This window comes from Rattus rattus, chromosome 8 (assembly GCF_011064425.1).
Source record: "Rattus rattus isolate New Zealand chromosome 8, Rrattus_CSIRO_v1, whole genome shotgun sequence".
In the NCBI taxonomy this organism is placed as follows: domain Eukaryota; kingdom Metazoa; phylum Chordata; class Mammalia; order Rodentia; family Muridae; genus Rattus; species Rattus rattus.
Genome location: NC_046161.1, coordinates 86,202,778 through 86,219,359, shown reverse-complemented (window position 1 = coordinate 86,219,359; position 16,582 = coordinate 86,202,778). Strand labels below are relative to the sequence as shown.

The 16,582-nt window shown below is 43.9% G+C and overlaps 1 protein-coding gene across 1 annotated transcript in view; it reads right to left on the bottom strand.

The window, feature by feature from the left end:
• Positions 1–16,582, bottom strand: part of Slc9a9 (solute carrier family 9 member A9) — a 535,118-nt gene that overhangs the window by 492,035 nt on the left and 26,501 nt on the right. The window lies entirely within an intron of this gene.

Here is a 16,582-nt window from a genome sequence, read left to right as displayed (position 1 = left end):
CTGGGATCGTAACTGCACTACTATGCAGAGTTCATTCTTCATGGCTCAAGTGTTCTTAATTATGTCTTACTCCTTTCCTGGTTGGAAACAGTGACGTTCACATTTTTTAGCTGTTGACAAAGATTTAAAGTGTTTCCCAAATAAAAGACATGTAGAGACTTGGCCTCTATTTTCTCTAATTTATCTCACTCCAAAGTTTAAAACACACTTCCAAACTGTGGAAAAACACATTTGAAAATGAAAATGCATTTCTTGCATTTATCAATTGCTTTTTCTTGGATTAAAATAAACTTAGCCAAAAAACAAAAACAAAACAAAACTCCAAAAACAAAAAAACCAAGTATGAACTGATATGAAGTATAATGAAATAAGATGTGAGAATTCTTGAATCCAGGATCTGCTGTACACTTGACAATTTGCAAAGAACTCATTTGGTTTCTAAAACTGTCCTACAGTAATCATCATCTTCACCTCTTCTATCTGTCTCTGTTTGTCTCTGTCTGTTTCTCTCTCTCTCTCTCTCTCTCTCTCTCCCCCCCTCTCTCTCACACACACACACACACACACACACACACACACGCACTTCATACCTAAGACCCACTCACCATAGGATGCTCATCCAAACCCCTCAGATGCAGGGTTTTCACACTGTCATTTGCAAGTCTCCCTCTTGTTATGTGCCTTTCCCCTCTCTCCTCTCTGAGGTGGGTCTCAGAAGTGGCTCTGCTATGGGTCTATCTGACCTCTCCATTCAGAGTGCCTCTTCTCTGTGGGTTCGTAGCCTTTGGCCCCTCCTGGTAGCATAGTTTCCGGTATACTCTGAGTGATGACTGACTTGTTCTGTTTTCTCCATTAAATCAGGAGCTTTTCCAGGAATACAGAAAGGCCTTATCAATCTGCCTCGCCCCTGCCCCTCCCTGTGTCTCGATGTGGCTCAATTGAAAAGAGGAGAGAACTACTTTCGAGAGTCAAACCTGTTAAAATGGAATGAACTACCCTCGTCCTCATCACAGGTGAGGATCATTCAGAGGAACCTCTCAGGACTCAGCTTTCACCTTGGGACAGTGAGGCCATTGTCAGACCTTCTATTTTCTCACCTTCTGCATGCTCAATTTCAACTCTGCTCATGCAATTAATACTTGGGGAGAGAAGGTAGACACAGCGGAAGCTGCTAATTAAGCCTGGTCCCCTCTCACAGACCCAGTGAGGTACCTATGGATGCCATACTCCTGTACCAGGGAGCATCTAGGCAGGTCACCTACGCCTCCAACTTTCACCAGAGCCCTGTGGTACATCATTCTAGTTAGAGCTGTCATTGTTGTGATGGAACACCGTGACTAAAGCAAATTGGAGAGGAAAGAGTTTATTTGACTCACACTTCTAAATCACAGTCCATCACTGAAGGAAGTCGGGACAGGAACTCAAACAGGACAGGAGCATGGAGGCAGGAGCTGACGCAGAGGACCTGAAGGGAAGCTGCTTACTGGCTTGTTCCTCATACCTTGTTCAGCCTGATTTCTTATAGAACCCAGGACCACCAGTCCAGGGATGGAATCACCTACAATGGTCTGGGCCCTCTCCCATCAATCTCTAGTTAAGAAAATACCCTACAGACATGCCTACAGCCTACAGTCTTGTGGAGAAGTTAATTTCTTAATTGAGGTTCCCTTCTCTCAGATGACTTAGGTTTGTGTCAACTTGACATAAAACTATTACATACACGAGTGTTCCCCTGAACCCTACAGCCCTGTGCTTAGGGTATTCTGCTCCGCTAGCTTCCTCAGCATTAGTTCATCAAGCCCGTAAGAACTTGGACATTTAACTTATCATCCCACACCAAGCCTAGGGGCTACTGGAGACTTTAGATGGTCGTAGGTTAGCTGTTTGCATAGGTGGCAATTTCAGGGCCTATCCGCTACAGTCTTAGATTCCCATAAGCCCTCTCTCAATCAGGAGCGGGGGCCCGTGGGTGTGTTTTAGCCTAGCTTGCTGTGTGTGCCTCCTTCAGAGAGTTTTATGTGTAAGGGAGACCAACAGAGCTACTTCTGGCACAGTAATGCCTTCTGCCACGCTCTCCTGGTCTCCTGCCTTAGTCACCATTTCACCCACATAATACCAGTCTCCAGCACTGAAAGGGAAATGTTTTCAGCTAAGAGCACATCCTTGTTTGTTGCTCTACGTCACATGTAATTTATCCCCAATACGGGTTGAATATATTTTGCAGGGTTTTTTGTTGTTTGTGAATTTGTGTGTTACTTGTTTGACAAACTGAATACTTGGGAGGCCTTCAGCAAGAGAACAGCCCTCAACTCCCTCCCTCCTAGGCTATCTAAATTCAGAACCACGTTGTAAGTGACCAAACATCACTGAGAAATATAAAAATCTAACACAGAATAAAAATGGAAGCTATGCCTTCCTGACCTTTGCTATTCATTCCTAGAGAGATGTCGTACTCTGGATAGCACTTCACTGAGGACCCACACGCAAACTGAGATGCTAAGCTTGCACTGCCATGACTCATGACTATGCTACTCATTCTGAGAGATGTATTGGGTTCTAGAGATGAAATGTCGAACCCATTTCACAGATGAGAAAATGGAAGCTGAGCTATTTTGAGGTGTCTTAGCTTGTTGTCTGGGTCAGGCAGCTGGAATTCTAGATGCAGGTTCCTATCTCCAAGGCCTTTTTGTTTCTCACATTCCTTCACACAGTGTATGTGAAAATCCTTACCTTCTGATATCATAAATTGGTTAGATTTACACATCCCAATATCATCTGAGGAGACATTGTCGGAAAAAAAAAAGGTTCTGTTCACTGACTGCAGATCTTTGGAAAGTTCTCCTTGGTGTTACTGCTGTTGAATGAGTGTCTTCTGTCTAATAGGAAGAATCATTTGTCTGCATGTCTTTAAGGCTCTCTTTGTGTACTCCTGTACGAGACAGTGTGACTAAGATCTAGACTACAGCAGTGGTTCTCAATCTTCTTAATGCTGTGACCCTTTAACACAGTTCCTCATGTTGTGGTGACCCTCAACCACAAAATACTTCATTGCTACTTCAAAACTGTAATTTTGATATTGTTATGAATTGTCGTGTAAATATATATGATCCCTGTGAAAAGGTCATTGGACCCCAAAGGATTCAACCTAGAAAGGTTCTGCACACAGGTTGAGAACTGTTGCCTTAAGGGAAGCAGTGGGTGACAACTACAATATCCAGGCTTGTTAGGAATAAAAGGGTTTTCTGGTAAGGAAGATAGGAAAGGAATATTTTCAATGGATCTGCACTTCAGGAGCAAAGGAACCCTTAAACCCATGTTTGCTCCTCTAAACACACACACACACACACACACACACACACAGAGAGAGAGAGAGAGAAAGAGAGAGAGAGAGAGAGAGAGAGAGAGAGAGAGAATCTCATATTATATGAACAGAGTTAAACTTGTCTTTCTGTTTTGCTCACTGCCTTGATTTAAAAAAAAGTCCCTCTGAAGGCAACAATCTCCACAGAGCATAAAATTGGTAATATTCACCCCATGGGTATCCACTATTTTCAAAAATGTTAGCTTAATTCTACCAGGGTTTGTGTTTTAGAATTTATTCTTGGTTTCAACTCTCAAATCTCTTATGATCTAGGATCCTCATACATAGAATATCTAGGGAAGATTTTTTGAAAGGCTTATTTATTATATATAAGTACACTGCAGCTGTCTTCAGACACATCAGAAGAGGGCATCAGACCCATTATAGATGGTTGTGAGCCACCATGTGGTTGCTGGGAATTGAACTCAGGACTCTGGAAGAGCAGTCAGTGCCCTTAACTACTGAGCCATCTCTCCAGCCCAATCTAGGGAAGTTTTAAGAGTGTGGGCCTGAATCACCAGCCAAGGAGCACACACGCATGAGCTGATGTACAGCCCTGCCCTTCATGCAGCTCTCCCAACAACGGAACACTGACTCTGTTGCCTGTCGTGGATCCTGTCCCCTTAGCTGGGGTGTCTTGGCGGGCTCAGTGGGAGAGGCTGTACCCTAAACTGCAGTGACTTGGGTGCCAGGGTAGATGAATACTCGAGGGGACTTCACCCTTCTCAGAAATGAGGGAGAGGGAAGGGTGGGGGAGAGGATGTGTGAAGGGGACCTGGGGAGTGGAGGGCCTGTGATCAGGATGTAAAATGAATAAATAAATTTATTAATGGAAAAACGTGGAGACGCGGAGGCCGACTGAGGGAACTGCATGCTCTATAACAGCTGAACATCAAGCCCTGATAAAGAAAATGTGGCATCTCCAGGAAATATTCAATCAGATCGATAAAATCATTTAAAAGATTAAAAAAGAAGGAAAGAAAGAAAGAAAAGAAAAGAGTGTGGGCCTAACAGACACACTGCCTGGTTCCAAATCGCCTCTTAGCCTGTGGCTGTTTACTCTTCTACTGGCTTGATTTCTTCATTGTACAGCAAACACAATACTTCGTGTACAGATAAGGTCACTAGAGGACTGAGTGGTAAAGCCGTTCGACATTTCCTACTGCCTAGTTAGTAGTTCTTAAATGTTTGCTATTAATAAAATAAAGATCTAGGACTAAGGATTTTCAAGTAGTGGGTCTGCAAGAAGGCTCCGTGAGTTCCTTAGGGTTACTATTGCTGTGATGAAACGCCATGACCAAAAGCAAATTGGAGAAGGAAAAATTTATTTGGCTTATGATTCCACATCATTGTTCATCACTGAAAGAAATCAGAACAGCAGGGCAGGAACCTGGCGGCAGAAGCTGACGCAGAGGCCATGGAGGGGTGCTGCTTACTGACTTGTTTCCCAAGACTGACTCAGCCTGCTCTCTTATAGAACCCAAGACCCCCGACCCAGGGACGGCACCACCCACAGTGGACTGTGCCCTCCCACATCAATCACTAACTAAGAAAATGCTTTAGCAGTCTGGTTATGAAGGCATTTTCTTAATGGAGGTTTTGTCCTCTCAGATGACTAGCTTGTGCTGAGTCAGCATAAAACTATCTGGAGCATTAATTAAAGGTATTTGGGGCAAAGTCTGTGTTCAGTATTTGGGATGCATGTGGTATCAAGAGAAAACTGATTTCCACAGTTGGCCCTTGATCTCCACATGTGTGCTCTGACACACATATACACAGTAAATAAACAAATACATGTGATAACAAAATCTTAGAAAATGTTCAGAATATACTTTTAAAAAGTATTCATTTATTTTTGTTAACATACAAAGCATTAGGTTTCATTATGGCATTTTCCAAACAAAAGTTGTTTTCCCCATAGCACAGGAGCATTTTTTTTTTAAATTTCAAGATTATAATAATTACATAATTTCTTCCCTTTTCTCCCCTCCCCAAGCCCTTCAATATACCGCCTCCCTGCTTGCTTTCAAATTCACGGGATCTTTTTTCATTGTTCTTGCATGCATATATGTGTATATATATATATCCCTACATAAAACCTGCTGAGTCTGTGTATCTTGTAATGCATGTTTTCTGGGATGATCATTTCTTATCAAATTATCAGGTATGCTCTTCCTTAAGGAATATTTCTATACCAAAACACTAAACAAACAACAACAACTAAAACCAAAACTCCTCTAGTTTCAGGATCTCCTGACCTGTCTAAAGTGTGGGTAGAGACTTTTTTTTTTTTTTTTTTTTTTTGGTTCTTTTTTTTCGGGGCTGGGGACCGAACCCAGGGGAGACTTTTAACCTTCCCTCTCGGTTAACGCTTCCTGAGATGGCCCGCTGCACCGACATGGCTCTCGATCTGCGGGGCAGCTGTGAGTGTTCCAAGCAGAGGAGCATCCCTGAGGCTGAGGGATGAGCATACAGCCCTGGGGAAGAGAGGAAGCTCGGTGGCACGACATCCTCCCAGGAAAACCCTTGCCCCTGCAGCTTTCCTGTAGAAATCGGGCTAACCGCCAACGCAGAACTTTTCAATAATCAGAATAGCCCACTCCCTGCGTGCGGGTTAACTACCTCGGCACCGGATTACAGTTTCTGGAGCAGCGAGACGAGGCTGGCAGGCAGAGAGTGGCACGCAGCACGGGAGGATTTATTTGTGTATACAAACAGATTTGTGTTCCTTTCAGCCTAGCTCTAGGCTTAGTTGCCGATAAATCAGAGTTCTGGGAGTGACTCCAATCCAGACAATTTCTCAGAAATGGCTGGATTGGCTGCTGTCGCAGCCTCCATTGGAAATCCCACATGCCATTTCCCTCAGACTTGTACTCGGATCGTTTTTAATTTTTAATTAAAATACTGGGTCCTAAGCAATGGGTGAAGCAGAAGGGCAGAGAGGCAAAGTGTCCCAGTCAAGGATTTACATATATCTTTCAAGACACAAATTACAGATCAGACCTTCAGACCCTGCCCATCAGAATGTCACGGTGAAACTGCCCATTAGCTACATGGCTTGCTGATCTCTTGAACTGGAGGCCTGAATTCTTACCTCTAACGCTGGTGGCTAGTGGGAATTGGGTAGCATATTAATATCTGCACAGTCAGCAAGACTCCACATCTCGTTGTTTAGTTTGCAAACGTTCTACTTCACTGTTCAACACGTGCCTGATTTAAAACAACAGATCTGAAACTCTGAGTCGAAAGTGTCACCTATGTTTTAAGAAGACAGATTTTTAAGCACCAACATTAAACCTCAAAGACAACATGGGGACAGCAGGACACCAGTCTGTTCACGACGGTGCAGTATACTTGAAATGCTCTTTTGCATACGAACCAGCGTTTGACTCAAACAGCCCACACATATGGTTCCAAAGATAACCAGCTACAAAATTTCCAAGAACAGAGAGAATATTCTGAGCTGAGTCCTCAAAGCTTCAGAAGGTTACAGATTCGAAATTGTGCTTGGGTCTGAGTATGCCGTGAGTCACCCAGCTTGTCCAAGAAGACATAGCAATGTTCCACTGACCTACTAAGTAAATAAGCACCAAAGTAACCACAGTGGCGAGAGACCGTGATTGATACGGCCCAGTCCTTCCAAAGACGCCTTTTGAAAACAGTATTTCACCGCCGCTGACAACATTCCAGAGTGGTAGCTGGCCAATGCAATTATTCCTATTTTCCAGAGACAGGAGAAGAAACTAACGGCAGGCCCAGTGTCAGTCAACATGACAGGGACATCGCTGGGAATTGAATGTGTATATATAGGCCAGCTAAACACATTCGTTCTGAGGGAACTAAGTTCATATAACTAAGCAAGATTTGGGACTGAGAATGACAATTTTGTTATTTGGGGAATAGTTGGTTCCTTTGGACAAGTAAAAAACAGTCAGCAAAAGGACTGTCCGGTCATCTCCAATGTTTTCGTCATCAAAAGCTTAGCAAGCCTCTTGATACAAAGAATCTGAAGATGCTTCCTGTAACGGATCAGTACTAAAAAGGCTCTAAACAAAGGAAGACAACAGACTGCACAACGTGACTCAAGGCTCTGGAGTAAGCTGTAATTTGGAGTTCTCCAGCACAGAGATGCCACCCTGAGGTGGCTGGCCTGTGGGAAGTCTTGATTTGAAAGCAGCAGATGAGCTTGGATCTGCGGTACGGATGAGAATCTATCCATGGGCCCCCTACATGCAGAGCCATGCTCAGTCCCCAGCTCTCGGCCCCATGGCCGGGGTATTCTAAGCCACAGGGGAAGTCCCCCAAGAAGCTTTCGTGAGCTCAGTGACATCTGGTAGCAAGTAACTCAAAGTATTTTTAAAGACTAAAATGAGTGAAGATACGTTAAAAAGCAGAATCCAGGACCTGCGCGCATTTTTAAAATTCATTTCCATTTGAAAGGAGACTTTACGGTTTACTCAGATGACCTGTTGCACACAACCACAGGGCACAGCTGGTGACGGCTTTGGGGTATATGTATCTTTCTTCTAGCACGCTTAGCTTTGGTGTGGACTGCAGAAGTGAGAGAAAGGGAAGACTGGAAATACTGAATGAGACTATGCCACGGTGCTAATCAAATGAGCTTGGTCTTCGTTTCCAACTTCTCTGAGTTCTGTTTCATTTCCCCATTTGCATTGTGTGTCTACCACCAGCAAGTGGCTTCAGAGGACCAATGAATATGGAAGATTCTGCCTGCTATAAATCTTAATCTAAATGAGAAAGAAATGCTCATGGCCTAGGGTTTGGAGACCCAGACTAAGACACTCTCAAATCCACTGGTAATCTTCTTGAACTCTATTCACTCAAAGATGAAAAAAAGCCAATATAATTTTATAAATAGGACCAAACATCAAATAGCTATTGAGAGTACAAATTTGTATGATCTCCAAGTGGTATAATTTGATAACGACTATGCAAATATTGTCTATACACACTTGATTTGGCAGCATCTAATCTGAGAATTTTCCCCCCAAATAGACTTGCATGCATGGGGAATCCCACAAAGCATAGAAGAGGGTGGGGTGAGCCATGGCCTGGTCAGTACACCGTGACATAGTCCACAGATAAAATTGGAGGTGACTATTAGGAAAGCTAAAGGAGCAGCTTATAAATGGGTAAAATTACTTTGAACCGTTCATCAACTCCAAAGGACGAGGGGCAGAGCTGCTGGCCTGGCACATGAAGCTAAAACTGCCCAGGGCCCACGTCTGTCATTCTCTTTTTGTCCAGACATGTTGACTGTTTCCTTACTGTCGGGTGGGGTCTATGTCTGAATTCCAGCTGAATCCAGTTAGAAGTGATAGCTACTCCTTCCACGTGGGCCCTCCATCTTTGCTAACCTTGCTCTGCCCCTTTCTCCCCAAATCCCTCTGTGGAGCCTCCCTACCAACCTTGCTTCCCATCTTCCCACTTCTGAGCTCCCATCTGCTTCTCTATGGCTGCAAAATGAGGCCAACCGAAAAGGCACTGAAGGAACGCATCGACATCCCAACAGAGACTTTTGAATCTTTTAAATGCTGAGTCATACGGGGGTTCTATTTGAGTCTACTCAAAGAATACATACGGGGTTTTATTTCCCCTCCTTTTAAAAGATAAGTCCCTTGAGATTAGTTTGCAGAGACATCAAAGTAGAACTGAGTAAAAGGAAAACATTGCCAGGTTGCAGTTACCAAAGTCAGCCCAAGGGACGGTTAGTGCTGAAGGAGGAGACTGTGACAGAATGAGAAGAAACAAAGCCAGGAGACAGCTCTTCACTCAACAAGGATTTGCTGAAAATAAACCGGGCATGTGGCAGAGAAGATTAGCAGGGCTTAAGGTTGAAATAGAGAGGTAAAAATGAAAGAAAGAAAAAAAAAAAGAAGGACCTATGTTTTTACACCTGGTTGAGTGACAGAGACTGTGGCTGGGAAAAGGCTGACTCAGTCGGGGTGAGAGGGTCAGGACCCCTGAGGCATCCTGAACTTCAGCTCACAGAGCCCAGCTCTGCCACACTTGGAGTGGTATGCTTGGTGGAAAGGTCAGAGCTAAGGGGAAACACTCCAGAACGACCCCAGTGAAGCAGGGTCTCTGGGGAGTGAGTACCATGGGGGGAAAAAGGATAGAGGACAAGGCTAGAATGGGGGTCAGCAGGGGTGGTGAGGGATGGAGAGAGAGAGAGAGAGAGAGAGAGAGAGAGAGAGAGAGAGACTAAGACTGCCAGAGACACAGAGACAGAATGAGAGAGACAGATAGGGAGAGATGGACAGACAGAGACTGACAGAGACAGAGAGGCAGACAGAAGGAAAGATAGAGGGACAGTCAGATACAGACAGACTGAGACAGAGACAGAGATAGAGAAGAGAGACAGACAGAAGGAAAGATAGACAGAGGGAGAGACAGAGAGAAAGAGCGAGACACTGAGGCAGAGATGAGAGAGAGGCAGACAGACAGAGCTCAGCTGCAGAATAAAGAGCTACAGAAAGTTGCTGCTGCTGGATGCAGGTGGCAGCGTCAGTGACAGATGCACAGGGAGGCTGGGGCTTTGTGTACCTAACCTTGTTCTCAGAATAATTTCTTAGCACCACATCTGGGACACATTTTTCACCATCTACGTGAAATTCAATCACTTCAGACAGGGACAAGAATGCAAACCTCCAAAATGAGTTCTGTTTTGCTCATGACTGATCCCCCAAGATGGGCTGGGAAGGGACCAGCTCCCCCCACCCTACCCAGATGTCGGCTACTGATACAGCAGTCTGAGGATTGGTATTTCATGGTTTGGAGGAACTGCTGATCCTTTTCGGCTGCCTTCCATGGAGAAGTGGGTGCAGGGGGTGTGGAAGAAGTAAATGCTGAGAAAGCAGGCATGTGGACTCCAGGCCCCTCTCTCCCAGAATGGGTGACTTTAGGGACCTGGCAAATAGGGAATAAAGGACCAGGAAGGGAGCGGAAAATGAAGGGACAAAGCTGACAAGTAGAAAAGAGGGAGAAGAATGGAGACTGGACAGGGGAGTAAAGCAAAGTTAAGAGGTTGACGGAGCTTAGGAAGCATTGAAGAGTTGAAGTGGCTGAAGCATTAGAGAAAGTAAATGGTGAACGACTGCCTTTAAATCGGTGAACGCTTACATGGGGCACACCATGACTGTGGCTTGGCCACACAAAGCGATGACTATTCATGCAGAAAACACTCTTTCGTTTTTCTCCAGATGTTTGCAGGGAGCCCTTAGATCTTAAATGTATTGGTCACTTGTCAGAGAGTAAGGATGTGCTGTACATAGCCGGTGGTTTATGGACCCACGACTGTCAGAGGCAGGCATTTTTAGAGGAGCTGTGACATGTGGGAGGCAATGGAGTGGGGTGTTTGCCCTGTACCTGTTCATCACCTGCCAGGGTTCAGCTTCCCTTTGGACCCCAGATCAGCTTCCCTTCCTCCTGAGCAGCTTGTCTTCACTTGTACTCCACTCTGTGAGGCTGTCTTAGGTTTTTATTGAGTGTAAACCCTGGGGCAATCAAGTCATATATGTTAAGTCTGGTCACTTGGGGGCAGCACTGGGCTGGAAAATACTAACGTACAAACCATTCTCCTTTTATTTCTGGTCTTAATCTTTGAGACTCTTTTTATGGGAGTGGTGATCTTTTAGATAGGAGCATGCAGCCCTGGATAACCTTGTACTTGCTACGTAAGCCACGTTGACCTAAAATTTGTAACAATCCACCGATGTCAACCTACCAAGTGCTAGGATGGCAGGCACATAACCCACCGGGCTTACTTCTGGAAATCGTAAGTGATGTGTGTCTGCCTGAAGTTCATTTTCATCTCAACCATGAAGCAAGGCATACAGGACAGTCAGTGTCCTTCCCCTTCTCAGATATATTCTTTAATTTTGAAACATGTGTCAGTAAATAATTATCAGTAGCGTGCATGGTCTACATTGTAGGAATTCAGTTAAGATCCTTTCGAATCCTGGTGTCTACTTTTGACATCAATTATCTATATTAATGAACATGTGGATCTTGTCTAGTGTTGAAACTGTTGTGGAACAACATTCTGTTGGATAACTGGTTCAGGATTTGGGGATTTTGTTCTCTGGTCAGACACTTGGGTTGATTCCTATCTTTTCCTACAAAACACTGATGTAAATATTCTTGTGCTTAAATCTTTGTACAGTCTTAAAAGCCTTTCTAGAAGGGTACTGTTAAACAGTAAGAACATAGACTGTCTCTACAGATGCTACCGTGGCCACACCCTTTTACACTCCTATAGGAGATTCTTAGACCATTTTCTTATATTCTAGCCAACACCTTGTATTGATAATTTCCTAATTTGTTGGCAACCTGATTGATATTAAACATTGCACTGTTAGCTTTGCTTTCCATTATTAATGAGATAAGTGTATTTATTTTTCTTGTTGGCCTTTTACCATATTTCTTAAGGGAAATTCCTGGTCATAACTTTTATCCAGTCTAGTTTTCCTTATTGATTTGTTAATTCCCAGAATCTGGTTACAATTCTGCTTAGTTACTTATATTTCAAATACATTCTTCTAGTCTTATTATCTCCTTGAACAACTTGTGTTTTTAACATTGTTGACAGTTTCATAACTTTAATGTGAAATTTGTTCATTTTTATATTACTTGATTCATAATTGTTATTTTATTTTTCCATATTCTGACACTGCAATTATATTTTTCTCCCCAATTTCACCATTTCTGTATTGTATTGTACAATTAGGTCTTTAATTCATGTGAAATTTGTGTGTTACAGGCATGAAATGGGGACGCACTAATTTTCTTTCTGCCAATTGTCCCAGGGAAGGGCCTGGTTTTAAGTAGTTTGTCCTTTCCCCCACTGATTGCTGTTGGCTTTGTGGTTACTGTCTAATGCTTTTCCAATGATACAAGAGGCATTTATTTCAATAAATATTTTATGACTGCTATCGGAAAGATGGCCCACTTAGTGCTCCAGAATGTAGGGAAAGTTTTAGAAAGAGGCTAGTCACTAAAATGTCACTCATACACCAGTGACAGTCTAAAAAGAGCACAAATATCAAACATGAACCTGTTCACTACACTGGAGTTTCTAAACATCTGAGCCAAGGTGTAAGCTCAAGTAAGCAGAGGAAGGTGCAGAGTGTTGGAGCCTGTCTAACCTACCTAGACAGAAACACACATGATAACATAGTCTGGATATCTAGACAGTCACTGTGCTTTATAATATTGTAGAATTATCTGGATTCTTTCATTTCAAAATACACTTTTCGGTCTATCCAAAGTGGACATTTTGTGGCATTACCAGGAAGTTTTAGCAAAAATGCAATAAAATTTATATCACAAATATCAAAAGTATACACATTATAATCAAACTAGAACAAAGAGATTACACACACACACACACACACATCAGTTCATGATAATAATTAAAAAATATGACGAATTATATTTCCATGATGCTATTTTGGTTTTCAAACTTCTTTTACATGTAGCAACTCCGTTTTCCCTCCTGTGGTATGTTGCCCCCGAACAAAAGATTGTCCCTGTCACAGTGTGTCACTGTGAGGATGAAGCTTTGAGGTTTCATATGCGCCTGCGCTCTGCCCAGAGTGCAGTCTACTCTCCTTCTGCTGCCTTCGGATCGAGATGTAGGACTCCGGCTACCACAGCTACCACAGCGTGTCTGCCTGGATGCTGCCATGCATCTTGCTATGGTGAGAATGGACTAAACCTCCGAAACTGTAAGCCAGCCCCAATTAAATGTTTTCCTTCGTAGGCAATAAAACGTTTTATTGTCATGGCCATGGTGTCTCTTCACAGCAATAAAACCCTGACATGACACGCTTCCTCTGACAATGTCACACCTCCCGATAGTGACACTCCCCAGGGGCCAAGCATTCAAACACATAAATCTATGAGGGCAGAATCTATTCAACATTCCTAAGGAAGAAAGAACTGAGTAGCTATGTGTAAAGGAAGTCTGAAACTTAAGTAACATCATGGGAATATAATTTGTTACATTGTTAATTATTACGATGAACTGACAAATTGTAAATATATAGGAAAGATACTTCCTGACAACCTTGGCAGTTAAATATTGTGAAATGCCTTGTCCTTGCAGATGTGGAGCGAAAGCCCTTGTATGGGATTGCCCAAAGTCACATACTTGGTAAACAACATGGTCTAGACTCCAACTATAGCTTCCAACTCGTTTATTGACAGCAAAAGTGACTTTGGTGGAAGAAAAATAGGCCAACACAGTGAGCTCCTTCTAATGTCCAAATGTTATTTTAAGTCCTTTGCCTGTATTTTCTTATTTGCAGCCACGGTGGCACTGCACTGTAATCAGAAATATCTGGATTTTAAAAACGGGGAGACTGGACTTAAGGAGGTTACCTAGAATCCCTAAAATCATAGTGATGTAAAGTAACATTTGAACCAAAGCATAGAGCTCAGGAAATGCCTCTTAGCCACACTGTCTCTTCTGCACACAGAGGAAGATTGAGGTCACCCAGTCAGCTGCAGCGTGCGTCTCTCATTTCCTGCCATGTCACAGGTGTTCCACATCAGCACTGTAGCACCAAGTCTGCAGCCTGGACCGACTCCGGTCTTTTGTTTACGTTTCTTTGTCTCACACATCTGTGTGACTCTTTACTAAGGCGACGTGTATGGCCTGACTGCACATAAAACTTCTTGTCCTCCCTTGTAGGATTGTCATACAGGTGAAGGCAGGTAAAGATGGAATAAGGCCTGTCATTGGATGAGAAGGAAGGATGGGAGGGAGAAAAGTTTGAGGGAAGAGAAGGAGACTGGAACAGAAGGAGACGGGAGATGGGAGGAGACTGCAGGAGAAGCCACGGAGAGAACACAGAGGCTGACGTTAAGATTCCACTCTATGTTTTTACAGGTTGTTATGAATATTCTTAAAAGATGAATGTGTATAGGGCTTTGTATGGTTAGGTGGGCAATTATAGCTTATCAATTGGATCAGAGGTTATTGTGTTGTGTGTTCTTTCATGTATCGATTTAAGTTTAAGAGAGTATGTGGTGGCTGGAGACACTGGGCCGACAAGGAGTTGGGATGTGTGTTTCTGGCAGTGTGATACGGGATGGAGCAGAGGGGGTGAGGCTTTGCTGACTGAGATTAAGATATCTTGGGGCACTGCAGTGCCGGACCTAGTGGGGATAAAAGACAGCATTTTATTTTTTATAATTATACAACAACACTCCCTTAATCAAACTTGGCCTCTCCCTTCACTCTCAAGTCCTAGCCTGTGAGGCAAATGCAGCAGCTGCTTCCTCCTGACCCTAGATGCCAAGACCTCTGACCCTTTAACCAACTTTAAGCTGCACAGACTGCTTCTGATCTGGTCATGGGTCATGGGGCGGTTGGCCAGCCATGCCTCCCCGTCTGTGGTTTGGGTGTGACAGAACAGATCAATGCTAAGATCGGCATAGGATCCACAGTAGAGTAAAGAGCCGCTGGATGAGAGAAGAACCTACTCTCCCCTCTCTCCAAAGTGACCGTTCCTCAGGACCAACGCCTCCAACACAGTCTGCCATCAAGAGTGACTTCTTTTCCCCCAGTCTGGAGTTGATCTTGCTCTTGGCCAACTTCGATACCTCAGGTCAACGACACTGTGATTCTATTACTCCAGACACAGGGGAAGCTCAGCCCCACGGTTTCTTTGTAAGCCTGGCAACTTGTTTGAGTTTGCCCTTTCCTTACCAGACTCAGCTGCGAATGGCGCATACAGCTTCCCTATCATAAGATCTCACCAGGGAGCAGCTGGCCTGGGGGATCTGAACTGGGAGGGACTGAGTCAGCAAAACGCACGGTCAGAGCAGGCAGGGTGGAGGCGGTGGAAGGGGAAGTTGTGCATGCTGACATCAGCAGAAAGTATGATTGAAATGAGGCGATGCATTTTTAAATGGTGCACTTGCCTTAAAACTGGTGCATGAAACAAGCAGCACCTAACGTCCTCCATCGACCCACTTCAGACCTCTCAGTCTAGGGGAAATAAATGCTGGCCAAGGGCAAATGTTATAGAAGTAGGGGGTGAAAGCAGACTAATATTTACAGTATGTCTGACATTAAACACGTATTTTCATATTTAGCTTGGAAAAGCAAACCTCTGCCATAGGTATCCCTAACCCCTACGTTACAGATAAGGAAAATTTTGCTCAGAGATAAAGCTTTAGGTCCTGTTCCTGGGAGTGGCAAGATGAGATTCAGTCCTGGGTCTCACTGGAAGGCATAGTGCACTTCCCTGAGTTGTATTAGAGGGCATAAAGCTCTACCTACCGAAGGGTTTCTGAGGCAGCCATTGTGGGAGACAGACATTTTAGGGAGATACAAACTGAGATGTTTGGATACTCCCAATTATCCCCAAAATATAATTACTTTAGCACAGATTCTCTGTTGGCAACTTGTCTCTCCCAAGGGAATACAATCTCATAAGCTTGGTTTAGAGTATTTTCTAATATATATGGCATAAATATTTCCCTTATGGCCCATTTCATGCTGTCAAATTCAACGAATGTCTCGCCAGATTCAGAAAAATATACTGGACAGTCAGTTCACAAGAGCTGGGAGATGCCTGCTGTCACACTGCAGTGGGATCCCTGAGTTCCACTTTGCAGTGGTTGGGGACATAGAATCTCTGGCCTGAGGGTATGTGACACTGTTAAGTGCCATCCAGATTAGAGGGCTCTCTCTAGTGAAGACCTTGCTGCTCCTAATGCCAGGGGTGTGATCAATCTATTCAATGGCTGCCAAGGCTACAGAGTCACTTCTCCTAGGGTCACACCCTTTCCAGAATGTCTCCCATCCAGACACAGAATAAGGTTTGGTTTTGAGGTTTGGTCTGTTGCTATGTATGGTAATACTAACTGTGGGCTCTCCAAGGACTGGTTGCTGCAGAGATGAGAGAGTCCACAGGTAGACCCAAGTGTTGCTATGTAATCTTATCCCGCAAGTTATCCTTGATTGGTGACTGAAGATGCCTACAGCCAATAACTGGAGAGAATAGAGATAGGCGGGGTCTTGGGTTCCTGGACTTGGGGTTGGTTGGAGGAGACCATGAGGTGGGAGAGTGGAAGGTGAGAAAGAAGGAAGATGCCATGAGGTGGGAGTCAAGAAAGCATGGCTATGAGGCCTGGCCAATTGGAGTTAAGAGAGGGTAGATATCTGCCCAGCTTTAGTGCTGATAA